The sequence below is a fragment of the Oreochromis aureus genome, linkage group 19 (genome assembly GCF_013358895.1).
Source record: "Oreochromis aureus strain Israel breed Guangdong linkage group 19, ZZ_aureus, whole genome shotgun sequence".
NCBI classification, from domain to species: Eukaryota; Metazoa; Chordata; class Actinopteri; order Cichliformes; family Cichlidae; genus Oreochromis; species Oreochromis aureus.
The window spans coordinates 12,159,039-12,175,168 of NC_052960.1; the positions used below are offsets into that span (position 1 = coordinate 12,159,039).

General features: G+C 40.8%; 1 long non-coding RNA gene across 1 annotated transcript in view; it reads left to right on the top strand.

Moving 5' to 3' along the window:
- Nucleotides 1-16,130, top strand: part of LOC120434815 — a 120,144-nt gene that overhangs the window by 101,897 nt on the left and 2,117 nt on the right. Inside the window, exons 2-3 of the long non-coding RNA XR_005609378.1 lie at nt 14,381-14,461; nt 15,977-16,064. This is a non-coding gene — a long non-coding RNA (uncharacterized LOC120434815). The remainder of the gene's footprint in view (nt 1-14,380; nt 14,462-15,976; nt 16,065-16,130) is intronic.

Here is a 16,130-nt window from a genome sequence, read left to right on the forward strand (position 1 = left end):
GCTAAATCTTAGTGTTATTGCTTAATTATATTATTTGAGCAAAATCATAGTATTTGAGCATATTCTTTCTATTTGTGCCATAGCATAGTATATTTGCTGAATTACAGCATTTCTGCTATGTTGTAGTATTTGTCCTAAATCACAGTATTTGTGCAATGTTTAGGTATTTTTGTTTAAATAAAGTATCTATGTAATCTGGTACCATGGTTGCTAAAATCCTGTATTTCTGAAAAGTTATCTTGTTTCTGCTAAGTTACAATATTTATTCTAATTTCTGCTGCTAAGTTCTGCTATGTTATTGTATTTCTGCCAAGTATTATGTTTTCTTTACGTTATTGCAGTTCTGCTAAGTAATTACATTTTTGCTAAGTTCTTATGCTTCTGCAAAGTTATTACAATTTTTTGCAAAGGTTTTACAATTTCTGCAACTTTTCAGCTTTTTCAGTTAGTTTCAGCTGACAGCTTCAGCTTTATAGCATCCACACTGCATTTTCGCAGGAAATGCAAATTTTTCTAGTTTATTTTATGTTTTTTTTAATGGAAAAAAGTGCCAAAGGGAGAGATAAGAAAAAAAGAGATTGTTAAAGCCTCAGGCCCAGAAACTTCCACTTGCTAGAGAAAAACATGCATTCTGTGACCAGTTCGGGAGGGTTCTTTGAGGTTGTGAAAGTCACTATTGTGAAACTGGTCACAGAGAGGTATATGGTGCTGCTTGGACACCAGTTGCTGCGGCAACCAGTAGTTGGAATGGAACGTGCTGACTTCTTTGCAAATATTCGCAAAATATTTGCCAACGGTAGTGAAACTGAAAAGTGCAACACACACTGGAAACGAAGCTGTTCACCTTGAAAGTAAAAGTTTTGCCTCTGTGCTCGAGCCATCATGTTTCTAAAGTTGCAGCTTTTACATTAAACTCAAGCGGCCTCCCTTTTCAAGTTTTACTACGACTAGTGTAGTAGTTTGTGAGATTTTCCACATATGTCAGTGTCTTTATTCATCTACAAGTGACTGCGACAAACAGTTGGGAACCAAAGCAGCATCATCTTCGTCACTACTTTCATCGAGTGACCGCCAGTTACCTCCAGAAACAACTCAACAGCCATTCAGGGAATACACATTTTCCTTCTTGACTGGAGGTTTATATATTTACTACATATATACATAGGTTTGCTTTTATTTGCTTTAGGGGTTTCACTCCAAATGCCCTTATTTTTTGTATTTTTTGTAGCTGTATACTGTTTTTGTTTTGAGAAGATGTTATATAAAGATTATTTTACAGTATTACTCACTGAAAAGAAAACAGCAGATCCTAGCAGCATGCAGCGACACGTTTGCCCTTTCTAGCAAATCTGTTTCACTATCTGCAATTACACAATGACACACACACAGAGAGCAGTGCAGAGGCAAGATTCGCTCCATGTCTCCCAGTCCTGATCCCAGATGCGGGGACCTGTAGCAGCCTGTTTGAAACCAAACCAGCTTTATAGGGTAAGAGAAATAGCTCAGGGTGTACAGGCAGGGCCAGACTTATCCCAACCTCAGCCAGACACCTCTGGTGTCTTTAATGGCAACTATACGGATCAGAAGAGTGAGACACTGATATGAAGTGGCGGCAGGTTCAACTCAAAGTCGCTTCCATTTGCACCGTTAGAGACTGGAAAACATGGATGGCTTTATATAATCATATACACATGCAGACGCACACTCCATACGTCTGATGTATGATGTATGATCTTTTATGTATCTGTTCAAGTCACTCCAAGTCATCCCATCTGTTCTTAAGACTGTTTGCATCTGCATGTTTACACTAAAAGAAATGATGTCAAGTTGAACTGCATTTGTTTATCTTTTCTGGCGTCATCTCCTGAACTTTACTCCCCCATGCTTTGCTCCCTGTTCCACAGATTGAGTTCATGTTTTTGAGACACGCTGGTTTTATATGAAAGAAGCAGATGAGGAAAACATCTTCAGCCTTTACTTGGGCAGATCATGTTCTCTTACACTAGCTACTTTGGATTTTAAAAATAGCTTAGTTTGAAGGTAAGTGGAAATTAGCACTATAATTATAATATAGAGTTGAGATATGAATCAGTAGTTAACTGTATCAAGTTGCAAAACAAGTAGAAAAAGTTACAAAGTATCAGATTAAGTGAGAAACTAAAAAGTTGCAGCTGGTTATAATAAAATAGCTGCTGTTCCCGAACATTTTTCGCTTTGAACCCTTCACGGTTAAGGATGTACTTCCTTTTACATCTTCTTAAAGCTTTTTAGTGACCTAACATAAAAAAGGTTTGTTTATTAACCTTTATGTTTCCTATTTTATTGTCTTGGGTCTTTTGAAATTGATTAAAAATTCAATTTTGTGCCCAAAGTAAGTTTCTTTCAGAATAATACACTGAATTTATTTTAAATTCTTCTATAAGATGTATCACGGTCCACAGAAAAATGCGACATTTACTGTGGCTAATCTCAAATAATCTCTCAACTTCATCAGGTAATACACAGAGTCAGTTGTCCATGCTTTAGAGTCTGACCATGCCTTTCTGTGCTATCATAGCCAAATCTTATTTCTTGCTGTGACAGTCAAAAACATCCTGAAAGAATAAAGGATGACTCTTATTGCCCAATCACTATCGGTGTTCACATTATGAGTCTCTTAGTTGATGATTTATTCAGTTGTGGCCACATGTGTTGGGTGTCAAAGGAAGCTAAAAATAAAATAAAATATATTTCCTAAAATATCAATTGCTAAGCAGCAGATGCAATTTGGCCAACACCTACAAAAGTAAACATCAAAACAAAAGTGCATGCATACTTCCTGTAGTCTTTGGAAAGGAAAAAAAACCCCTCATGTAAACAATTTTAATCATTGCCTTGGTCTCTGGGTCCGAAACTATCTCCCAGTGACTGCTTGAATGGAGTTGCTTACTCTGTAAATACAAGGGTACAGCAAATGTGAGGGATACACTATGTGTTTTCATACATAAATACACCCTGCATGCCTGTAACCATGTGTTAAAAGTGACTTATGTGCATTAGGTTGCATGTTGAAATGAGCCCACATGCAGAACAGTAGAACTCAAGATGTGCTCCAGGAAGTACGGGTGAAGGGGGAGACATGAGCACACATATAAAAGGTAATGCTTCTATGTACCCCTGTGGACATCATTGACTCTCAGCATGACCACTGAACCCCCAGGGTAAGGGGTCAAAGGCTATGGGGCAAAGAGGTCATGACTGATCTCCCCTCTCTTCCCCTTGAGGGACAGACATAACATAAAACGTCTCTATTCATAATGGTGATTCTCTGTACTCATGCTACTGCACTTTGCTGTAACTTGCTGGCTAGTGGCACAAAGCTGACTGCTTATGGAGAATGTGAGGCTGCGAGATGTGTTTCTAACCATATGTGTGTGTGTGTGTGTGTGTGTGTGTGTGTGTGTGTGTGTGTGTGTGTGTGTGTGTGTGTGTGTGTGTGTGTGAGTCCCTAATGACAGATAATAGCAGTTTTGAGTTTGGCAGTGTGTTTGTGAGTGATTACACCTCTGTGTGTTTGTTTGGGTGTGTGTGTGTGTGTGTGTGTGTGTGTGTGTGTGTGTGTGTGTGTGTGTGTGTGTGTGTGTGAGGGAGGGAGAGCGATGGAAAGAGAGAAGTTTGTAGTGTGATAAAGTGACTGTCTAATTGCAGAGAGCCTCAGTGTGTGGCATGTGAGATTGTTCTTCCCCTGTGGCCTGAGGTCTCCTGCAGTGAGGGTGTATGCGCATGAGCGCATGTGCACGTATATGTGACTGCACATGTTTTGTGTGTGCCTAACTGCGATGAATTTCAACTGCCTGCTTCAAGTCTTGGCAGGCTGCCTGAGCACCAGGGACCGAGTCAACTATATTTCATGCTCATTCAGAAAAAGGGGGAAAAAAAGAAAAAGAAAGAAAGAAAAAATGCCATACATTTTTACCCTTAAGTGATTCTCTCAGTGCTTTAGTCCATTCCAGCTGTTTTCTGTGTATATGTGTGAATGACTGTGTTTGAGGGAAATGTTGGAGAAAACTGAAAAGGCTCCAGACTAACTGTTCCACAATGGCCCGCATTGTTCTAGTGCTATAATCAGAGCGGACATGGAACTTGGCCTGGAGACCAAGAGGTCTCTGCAGCCCACGACACAGCTGCTGGAACCCAGATTCACACCAAATCCCGGACTGGAGAGTGAACACAGGGGGTGTAGGTGGTGAGAAACATTGGCTTGTGTTTTTATTCTAAGATCTAATCCTTGCCGTTGTTGTCTGTGTGTTTGCGTGGGGGTTCAGATATAGTAGTCATATTGCCTTTATTGCAGAGGTTTTTATATGCCTGTCAACTCAATAAAAACAGTGTTTAAGTGCTAGCTGCTTCCGTGTACGGAGATTTCCTTTGAGTTCTTGAAAATTCAAACACTTAAAAACAATGAAAACAGTACTTGAGGAAATACACATATTCGGTCCTTTTAAGCAGCCTCAAAGTTTTTCTGGAAACAAGTAACAAGATGTAATCTAGTGATTAGTGTCCAAGCACAAAGGTAAATTGACACAAAAAATAACTCTGATCAAAATTGTCGTGAAATTGTATCTGTTCATTGAGACAAACTGTAATGGTTCCAGTTTATCAGAATTACAACTTCCACTTTAGGGCGTAAGCTGGGCTGGCATTAGTCACTTATGAGTCAGTTCAGAGATTTTTATTGTGAAAAGAGCCTTTAAGTTCAAGATAAGAAGTAGATGAGAAGATTGATACCACTAGAGCTCCAACATGGTTGGTTTAGCTTTGCATTCTGAGAGGCAGAGGAGCATACCTGGCATAACAGTAGCCAAAGTTCAAAAACCTCCGCTAATGAGTGCTTTATATCTTTATTTGTTAGTAAAGATGCCATTTTTATAAAGTTTGGGATAAAAAGCTGCTTTATTCAGTGTTATTCTGTGTTTCTATTCCCCTTCATGTCTGGCAGGAAACGTCATTGTGCCATCAGGATAGAGATTGTTTTTCTGGTTATTAATAGGTGAAACAAAACAAGTGCAGTTGCTGGTAAGCAGATTTGTGAAGTTTGGAGAGAGCCAGCTCCTTCAATAGCTGTTTATTGGTGAGGCTGTATTGCCTACCTGCTCTAGCTCGGTTTCCGTTGAACTATTCCACTAATACAAACAAATCTGCATTTTGTGGTCATGCCCTTTGTAATGCTGAACTTCTTTTTCCTGCAGCCATTGTTCTTCACCACAAATGAAAGGTTAAATGCATGCAAATGGCCGAGGTTTATATATACATATGTGCTGAAACAAAAGTGTTTTTTGCAGAACAGAACATGCTTCCACGCTCAGCACCAGCCCCCACATCAAGCTGTCTGCAAACGCTCTAAAATGTCATATGATTAGAGGGCAATGCAGTCCCATTCCCTTCTATTCTCCTCTGCATGTGTTTACATGTTGATGTAAACATCTGCACTTTTCCAACTGTTCATTTGACATTTCTTGAGCATCTGAAACCTTAAAGGACTCAAACAGTTAAATTGTCATGCCTCTGTCACCACAGCTATTGCTGTTGTTGTTATTCACTTCGACTTCCTTTATCACTGCTGTTTCCTGTTTTCCTGTGTTAGATTAAAAAAATGTTAGTGATTAAATTCTGTTTTTCTGCTTGGAGGTGAAATGACCTGGTTCAAAAAGAAAGAAAGTGTCTTCGGGAGATCTCCAATCTGCAACATTTATGCACAAAGAAACAAAAACACCGAACTGATGGTGTTTGCAACTTTCTTGCATGATATTATATACCTGTTTTGAGCAAGCGTGAGCTAACTTTCAGTGTTGTATTTGCTGTTGCTCTGTACATATTACTTAGTACAATGTTTGAGCAAGACTGATGAAAGATTGAGCTTTCATCAACCGCACAGAACAGTGTGAAAAAAAACTGTCACTTTAATGACACCTCAATGCCGCCTCACCCTGTGCTTTTTTTTTTAGTTATAATTCAGAAGGGCCTCCCTCGAAACAGCATTTTTAAGTAAGTCTAAAGTATAAGTCAATTTGCCGCAGCAGAGCACCAAAAACAGAGCAGTAACTAATAAGCCAGTGGTACAGCACACAGGGAGCTGGTACTCAAAGTTTTATAAGATTAGACCACAAGTTCTCTGAGCAGAGTTGTCTAATAAGAGGCTTATAATTGGCCGGCAGTCTACCAGTGGTCCAACCACCTTAATGATACAGCTTTCTGTCTCTCACTCCTTTCTTTTATGGAGGCTTGGGTGCCATGGTGCAGTGCTGCTTGATGTTTAATGTGAGTTAGTTTCTGGGGCTTGTTTATGTGAGGTGTGAGATTTATTCCTCTGCACACTGTGGTTTGGTTTTCTTGCAAGTTTGCTTTAGCTCTTTTATGTTTTGTGTTGTAACAATAGAGGTGTTTTAGAAATAAAATTCTTTCTCCCCCACCACCAGTGCAGCTGTGAGGAGGGAGAATTGAGTTAAGGCCCCATGCTGGTGAGTCAGTATTTCCACAGAGCTGCTGCTGGCCCTTCTGGATCCGAGTAGACCTGGCCACGAGCCGTTCATCAGCTAGCCAGGTCGAGCTGGTGGATGGACCGTCACGCACTGTGTGCGCTTATTCGCTTTATGCTCTCATATCTCTAGCCCATGATTAGCTGAGTTTAAAATTAGTTTGCTCAAATTTGTGTGTCATTTAACTCAGTGTGTGTGATCTCAACTTACACACACTGAGTTACACAGTTGCACAGAATCTTGTGTCTGCAGAGTGCAAGTCAAAAAGTAAACCTGATTCTAGCCAAAGAACTGCTTACAAAGGTAATAACATGTTATATTTATTCCATCAGTAAACAATGGAAAAGATGTGTTTTTTTATAGAGTATTTCTTAGTTGTGAGTCTTTTCATGATGACCTGTCCGGAGTGTACCAGCGCCTCCAGCAATAAGTAGATAAGTGATTAAGAGTATATATGTATGGAGTCTTTTCATGGCATGACCCCACCAAGAAATACTCAGATGCAAAACTCCCTTCCTTGTTATTTTAAAACAGCAGTTTAAACAAAAGAGACCTCATGTGTAATAAATGAACCTTGAAAGTGCTGACAGGCAGATTTTGTTACTTTTGGACAGAGTCACTGTGGCTGTTTCTTGTCCTTTTGTTTATCTAAGCTTCATGTTTTACGGACACGTGAATGTTATGGATCCTCTCAATAAATAAGGTGCAAGAAAGCAAATAAGTGCATTTACCAAAATGAAAATCAGTTCTCATAAGGTATCCCATGTTTGTTTTAATAAGGCTAAACTTTTGCTCCTTCACAGAGGAAATGTTTGGAGATTTTTTTTTTCTTTTTAAGCACTGGAAAACACAAGGCGAGGCCCTGTAATAACTCACCACAAGAGATCTGTGTCACGGTATGCTTGTTTCCACTGAGAAACGTCCAGGGAATAATCATCAGGATTACTAATGCATGTTATATGAAAGAGACCTGAAGAAAGACTTTGTCAATGGCAATCACTGTTTTGTCTCTTGTGTGCCTGATCACTTAAGTTACAGCTGTGACCGTCTTCATTCTTCTCACACTCGTGAGGGGACCGTCTCATGCGGCTTGTCGACAGCGTGTTAAGCTGTAATAGTTGCACCATAACTTCTCAAAAATTGATTTGATTCAGGGCTGTGTTTGTCTTGGCCAGGAACTCTCTCTGTGGTTGTGGTCTCAGAGTGGAAAGCAGAGGGCAAGAGGGGAGGAGGAGAAGAAGTTGGAAACACAGTGGAGAGAAAAGCAGAAGAGGGTGGTATTCGAAGAATTATGTAAGACTTCAAACAGGTCCAGTCTGGCGAGGAGCGTTGATTTGAGAGTTGTGGGCCCCTTGGGTCAGGTGGCCTCTCACATAGCCTCCCATATGGTCTACATTTCCCCTCGTTGCCTCCGCCCTTCATCTAATTGCCAGGTAATGTATCGTTGCTCTGGCCTATCTTCCTCTCTGTCACTGTTATTCTTCCCCTTTATTAATGGAAGGCACAGTGGTGTGGTGGTGACGGCGGTGGAGGTGATAGTGGCTCTTGGCTTGGCGTGACGCCACCGAGGGGCCCAGCACTGACACTTTATACACCAGCAGGTTTACCAAGGTGTTCATTTCAAGAGCATCTCCTCTGCTTTGGCTGCTCCTCCTTTTACTCCCTTCGGCTGTGGAAGGTAAATCAAAGCTGGGGATGATACAGGAGACCTTATTCAATCCAGACAGTTGTCTCACACATATGGAAACACAAACACACACACACGTATACAAAACTACATGCTTGTTTGCCTCTGTGCACTTGTGTGTGTAGGTGTTCTCGAACATTCATCAATCCACTTCTTACCATGTAATCCCACAGTGCAGATCGCTCTTTGCCTGTTTGACTCATAAGCAGCCAGGCAGTTTATTTTACAGCCTTTCTGCTCAAGTCGCGGCTAAGCATAACAATACACCAGCGGACATGTGTTTGTCATAAACTGGAAGGCTCAAAATTGCATTACAATCGTTTACACTTTGAACAAAGTTCAAAAAGAATCATTGTACACCACATTTAATTATGCGTTATACTTAATGTTCATAATTCACTAGTGATTTTCCACTGCTGCTGGACACTGGAAGCCTAACTACAGCAAAAACAACATGGGCTAATCAACCTAAGTAAGCCTTTTAGTAACAGTAAATGCCAAACCCTGTTTGTTATGCTCCACAGGCCAAGTCTCTTACTTCAGGGACTCCATGTAAGGGGCTGGAACTCAAATATTCTGAGTTAGTGACATGCTACAGGCATGGCAGTAGCAACGCAAGCCCGACTGAATTTATCAGACCTTTGCGAGGGGCATAAATGTCCATAGGACTTTGCTAACATCCTGTGTTGCAGATCAAGCCAACATTACCGTCTGGTGCACATGGAAGAGCTCAATTACATAACTTAAGACTTTCATTAGCCTCTCTGCTCCATTGACTTCTCTGGGAAAGGTCCAGATGTGACTTCATGAAGGGCTCTCTCTATGCAGAGCTCTGTTCCGCTGTGCCCCCCTTCTCAACCCCCGCAGCTGTAAGCACTCAGAAGAAACCAGGGAGAGAGGGGAGGCTGGCTGAGAGCTTTATTAAAAAAATCAGACACCCCATAGACCCCCCAATCATGCTTCAAAAAAAAAAAAGAGAGAGAGAGAAAAGTTCCAGCCCCACCCAAAGCAGGCCTATGGTCCCCTTCTACCCCATAGGTCTTCTAAAGTAGGCCAATAAGTCTTTTAGCATGTGGTCTCCCTGTCAGCCTGAGGTGGCTGACTAGACAGGCTGCTGCTCCAGGCGCAGGGGCAGGAAGTGGGAGCCGGCCAGGAGACACTCTCTGAGAGGCTGCCCAAGTAAACAACCCTCCCCCTTCAGCACACATGCTCATACACATTTCTATGTGTTTATATGCTCATTTGGATGTGTTTATATATGACTAGTATACACACACACACACACACACACACACACACACACACACACACACACACACACACACACACATATATAATACGTCACCTCCAGAAATTCTGACAAACTTTTACTGGGAAACATTATAAATCTGAATGGCACTGTCTCACTGTTAATATCATTATGGTTTATGGATGACTTTAATTTATTTCAGGCTTTGGTTTTGCTTAGACCACAATGCACTTTTAAGACTGAAACTGGAAATAGCTGAGGGCCTTCTAATCTAATTAATGGCTGTGTTGTTTGATCGCATGTGTGCAAGGCATGAATTTGTACAGCTGAGTGTGCACCACTGTGGAACGTCATTCTAAAATCTTATGCCAAAGTAACAATTTCTACATTAAAGAGGGAGTTTGTTCTACTCATTGCTGGCATTTGATATCCAAATCTCCTGTTGTGTGACTTCGTGTCTGAGTATTATGGCCGTGACGATTTTCCAGAGCAGGGCAGCTGCTTGTGTGACTGTGTTTCTGGGAAGGCAGCGGACACAGGTGGCGAATAGGTTAGGGCTGTGATTTATCGAGAGCTCTTTTGCCACGCATTGTGCTGCGGCCTTCCTTTGGGCCTCAGTCTGCTCTCACACATTATATTGAACTTGTTGCTTGTTTTTCTGTGTCGCTGATAACAATGATGTTTGATTCTCAGAGTGGAAAACCCAGATGAGTTCCTCTCAGAGAACGAATTTATTGTTTCCCCATGTGGAGCTATTGTATAGGTGATTTAGCTTTTTCTTGGGTAGATGTAGACCCCAGGAAAGATGTTGTCTATTGAGGTGAGTCTTAAATCAAAGCTCTAATCCTTAAGAACACATCAATATTATTGTTGGGAACTTTTCTAAGTGGTTCTTCTACGCTGACTGCTTTTTTGAGGGTGGCATCTGTAATGTTATCAGCGAGCAGATATTGGTTATATGCAGGAGATGGCAATGTGAAACTAAAGTAAGACAAATAAGCAATATTATTTAAAATATCAGGTGATTGGCAGTTTATTGGAGATTATTCTGAATACTGTAAACCCCCAAGATCTTCAGTACAACTCTAATGTGAAGCTTAGTTTTAACTGTTATTTATATTTGGTATTTAAGGGTTAAAAATCAGAGTCAGATGTTTGTCTTCAGTTATGTGATGACTCATTCCCTGGATTGATTTGGCATGTTTGCTCAACTGAATCTGTGGCTTCAAAAATACAGAGCTCGAGAGGCCTCGGCTTCACTTTTTTGGAAATGTAAGCAAAGTTTTCAAGGCTCATAAGTAAGGTGTCAGAACACACACCTCTGGACCATTATATTGCTCTGCTTGCCAATACAATCTGCTTGTTAAGTGATGACCTATCAACCTTGTTCCAAGGTCCAAGGTTTAAGGTGTTGTAACACTTTGTCTCTTGTTTTATTTGATAGAAACAAGCTCCTAAAAATCATCGGTGGTTACTCTTGGCCTCTCTGGCTTTTCATTAGCTCTATTCATGTGCAACTCGTCTTTAACCTCAGTGTTTAAAAACTCACAGGCTACACTACAGACCATTACAAACACCAGCTTAGGAGTGTGACTTTTTCATAGCGAGTTGTCCAAACCACACAGCAACATATTAATGACTAACTTGATGTTACAGATAGATCATCTTGTTTTGGTCCTTTTTCAATGTCTTTGTGCTTCTATATGACGATATTTGTCTCAGCTTGTCTAGGACCCTCAACGTGAATGTGCATTGAGGAAAAATTTACCCAAATTTATCCAACTTAACCATTTAATACATCATCTCTTTGCTAATGTGTTTATATTAGCCTAACCGTAGCTCTGTAGCTAGCCACCAGGTAGCATGTTATAAAAGGTAAGCTAGGACAACCTCACTAACCCTACAAGGCGCCATTTCTCTGCTATTTAGCTTTCAATCTTTGTTCACATCCAAATGGATATAAGAGCTGTATGTTTTATTTTTATAGAAAGCTTAAGTCATACGATGGTGTAACATTGGCCGAGCTAACTTCCTACCAATTTCTTATTCCAGTAACCTTGTAAATCCTCTTTTTGATGGATGCCCTTATGATAAGCCTTACTGTAACATTGGGACAACAGCCACACTGATAATTTTATTGGTACTGATAGACTCTGGATAATTTTTAACTCTCATTGGAGTCTCGGTGTTCAATTTTTGGAAAAATTTAGACCCAGAGGTGGCTAATGATGTCAGACTTTACGAGTAGATTTTTTACAAGCAATAAACAATAGTTTTTTTTAAACACTTGACTGAATAAATGTACCTGTATATACAAGTTCAGGAAGATGCCGATATAAAATTGTACAGGTGTGTTAATGTGTAACATGATAAGCACTGTGCAAAGAGTCATAATAACAACAAGTTCTCTGACAAACATAATTTATACAGCAATATTCATTTGGAGATAGACAACATTTGATAACAGCCACTCAATGATGATACCAGCACAAGGTAGTAACAGCAAAACCCTACTGGACCAATCCAACCAGTGTTGTCTTTATTGTTTGCAAATAAAGCCTTTAAGCTGGCAGGGTATGGTATTTTGCATTTTGAAATTGACCTTATAGTAGTCTCTGTTTAACACTTCCACAAGTCATTTTAGGCCAAGTCACAGAGCAGTCAAGTCTGAAGTTTGAAACTTATTTTTGTGGTTTAGGTCTGACTCAAATTTTAGTTTCACTTCTCAGATCCCAACTCTGAACCCAGACACACTTCACTTCTAGTAATAATAATAAGAATTTGACTCAACTGTCTATCATCTTCTCGTAAAGTTTACAAAGTCTCACACAAAAGTGTTTCCCACTGGGCACAAAATGAGTCTGTCATTGCTGATTTAGTAATGCCCTTATGCCAGCATTACTCAAGGCTTCATGTAAAGTTAGGCTTTAATCCTTTTTTCCTCTCTACCTGTGCGAGTGCTTGTCACAACAGGTTAGCAGGTGAAGCTTGAGGGCGAGCACAGTACAGGAGCGAGCTTGACAGGTTTCAGGTCGGCCTTATCTTGATCGAAGACGTGCCTTGAGAAATCTGAGCAGCAGTCAAACACTTCCAAACAATCTGGGTTGTTTTTAAAGTAAAATTCCTCCATCACGAGAAGCCTCATGCATGTTCCTGAGGGAGCGCACTGTTAAATGCATGTGTGTGTTTGTCTTAGACTTACATACGAGCGGGAGAATGCATGCACGTTTGTCTCGTATGTGTGTGTACGTGTAAACGAGTGGGTGTGAGATCTGTGGTTTCTCACAGTCAGTTCTTATCTTCGTCCCTCTGAGTCTCAGCCAGCAGATCATTGTGAAATACACACGCACACAGAGACAGAGTTCACTTTTAACTATTCCCTAACGTCCCAAGGCCAGATACTGTATCTAGGGCTTGTTTACAACTCAAACAAAAAAAAACTTATACAGTCATGGTTATATTAGCAGGAGGGTAACTGAAGTCCAGACGTACTCTCTGTGTCACTCTCTCTTCATTCTTTGTCTAGTTTTCAAACACTGTTTAAACCCTTCTGGCCATGAAAAGGCTTATCTCTTTGCTGTTTCACAATTTTAAAAACTTTTTTAAAGTCAACATCATGTGAGTGCATTTGAGTGTTAGATTGCAGATAGAGATGATCGTCTATGTGTAGTGCAGACTTGGCCTCGGTGCAAGGACTTCCTGTAAAACTGTCACTGATGTCATCTTTGTCTGCTTTTACCTCTGAAAGGCCAGAGTGACTCATAGTTAGCCAACTCTGAGTCTGTCGTTCTCTAATATACTTCTGTAGGTGTAAGGCTGTAGGAGGAAGTTTATTTCTAGGAGCGTGATATGTACGTGTATGTATGTGGGTGGGTGGGTGTGTGTGTGTGTGTGTGTTTGTGTGTGAGGTCATTTAAATCAGTATTGATCTAGTGAGAAACTGAAAACTGCGTTTAAGAAGTGAGAATGAGACTGTTTTCCAGTGTCGCTGTCACCAGAGGAAACAGATGCTGCAAAACAAAACTGAGAATCACGTGTAAGGAAACGTGCTGTTTTTAGCTTTAGCATGGTTCAGTGACTTCGAGCTAACCTCATTCACTGTCTTGTGTCGCACACAGAGGCATAAGTAAAGAGTTGGATATATAGTAACATGTCTTTTCAATATCCAACATGGAGTTTTTACAGACTTTACCTTGAAATAAAACTAAACCAAAGCTCAGCTTTGTGATTAGCTGATGAATATGCTTTATTTTTTTGCACAATTATTTGCTTTTACCTGGAGAGATATTGTGTAATGTGCCTCTTCAGGCATCTAAAACTCATTCAGAGATGGAAAATCAGACTTTGAGTGAGTTACAGATAGAAAAGGCTTGTTTACAATCTACCTGATGATCAGTGCTGCCCTGAGCCCTGCTGTGACCTTCATAAATGTCATAGAAATATTGTGATAAAAAAGCTTGTCAAAGCCATTTAAGCAAGAATCCGCATTTTAATAAAGCAGAGCAAGTGTTGTCCTGCTAATGGAGGCCGCGTTTTTCCCATCAGGCCGTGACGCTGGAAGTCATAAGACAGGAAGACTGAAGTGGTTCAATACTCAGGAGAACTGTGTGTGACTCACTCGGCCCAGTGGACCAGAAATCCAAAGCAAAACAGTGTCAGGTTTGCTACAGCTTCTCTTATTGGTCACTCCTCATCTCCTGTTTCCACTGGGCCAGTGTGTCTCGTTAGGAAAAAGTCATCACCTGTCCATTAGCGCAGAGCTCAGCAAGAGTCTAGTGGCTTTGTGTTTGTTTTTCTGTCACAGTAAGGAGTGGAAGGGTGTGTTTCCACAACCTGTCAGACAGCCATCACCAGTCCTCTCCTCTGAAGCCTCCTCACCTCTCTGCTCCTCTGCTCAACACATGTGTTTTCTCTTCCTTTCTTTAAAAGGTCAAGGGTTGCCACTTTAGCCTGAGGGGAGGAAAAGCACATGTGACACTGGATCCAGACACGGCTAATAGTCATTATTGGGTAAGTAGTATGTCACAGCCTCAGTCGCCTAGATAACAGCAGCGTGGAGAGCCTGGATTAAAGCCACGGGATCAGGGAGTGTTTGTGACTGTTGTCTTTGTTGATCTGCAATGAGTCTAACTGTGACACATACAGCCATAGACCTACAAAGATAAAGCCCGTCGGCTGCTGCGGGCAGCAGAAAAAAGTGCATATACTGTATACTGTATACTGAGATTACAGCAGTGTGATTACCAAAATGGTAACTGTAAAGCAACTACTAAAGCATGAGTTTCAGATAAGATATTTTATGAAATGATTACCCAGAAACATGTATGGTAGGGGAAATCATGCGGTTGTGAAAATAGGTTGATGCTATTGATAAAAGAGGGTGGCGTCACTGCTGTGATGCCATTCTACAAACAGCAATGCAGCTGCTGCAAAGGACATAGTTAATATTGTTTTCTTTGTTAAGGCACTTATCGACAACCTTTTTTTTCCATAGATTTAGGTATTGGGTGTTCCACTTTCTGTGTCACTCGGTGTCACTAATCTGTATTGTTTTGTATTCAGACGGTAAACTTCACAAACAGTGAAATGCATTCACTACAGGCTGATAATAGTCAGGAAGAGATTAGAGGGGGGATGAGAAGGTCCCTTGTTAGCACAAATTATAAAACACATCCCCATAATTAAGTTAAGAATTTCAATATTTAGGAAACCAGACTTTAACTCCCAACAACCCCTTTTGCGAAGTCATGGACAAACAAAGAGCAGAGCTAAAAGTGAGGACAAACAGAGAGGATGACTTTGCATTGCCACTGTATAAGAGCAAATGAGGCCTTTGGCAAGTCTGTCATCTGACAGCAAGGTCAGCGTATGGGGATTGTGACAGACAAACACTAAGACGGCACTTTTTTTCCTGTCATGGTTGGTTTGTCAGAGTTTCACTTTAGAGTCATCAGAGCAAATGGCTCATTATTACTATTTATAGATTTATTTATCTTCACATGGGTTAAAAAAACCCTTGAATACTGTGGAATGTGTTAATTAGGAATTTATGGGTGGCTGTATGCCTGTTTTGTACAGAGTGACAAAGCACTTTCTCCCTCTTTCCAGTTTTTGTGTTAAGCTAAACTAACTACCTGCTGACTACTTTTGCATCTTTATTAAGATAAGAAAGCTTTTCTCAAATTATGCTTTTGATGTCCACGGGTCAGTGTTTTTTGCTGCTGCACATATGATCTCTTTACCGTTTCCTATGCAGATTTCTGAGCTCCCTCTAACCTCCTCGCTCGAGGTTGACCTTAGCCGTTGTCCCACAACACCTGCTGTGCTGCAGTGACACACAAGCATGCACACATGCATGCACACCGCACTGCAGCGACCCTTCTCTCAGCTGTCAGTGTAGATAAAAGACAGTTAGAACATCAGCACTATTTACTCACCTCTTTCTCAAACAAGGAGGTAGACCTTCCTGCGATAACACAATTACAAAGTGTACACGCTCTGACATTCTGTTGCTCAACCCTGCAGGTTAAAGGTGAATGGAGATTGGGACTGACAGCTGAACTACAAACTTGCTTTATCCTGTTTTGCAGGAAGCAATGAGTGAACGAGCTTGGTCTGTGTCACTGCATCGTCTCCATATTGGAAAATTACCTGCTGTTAAGTTTGATGAAGTAATGGA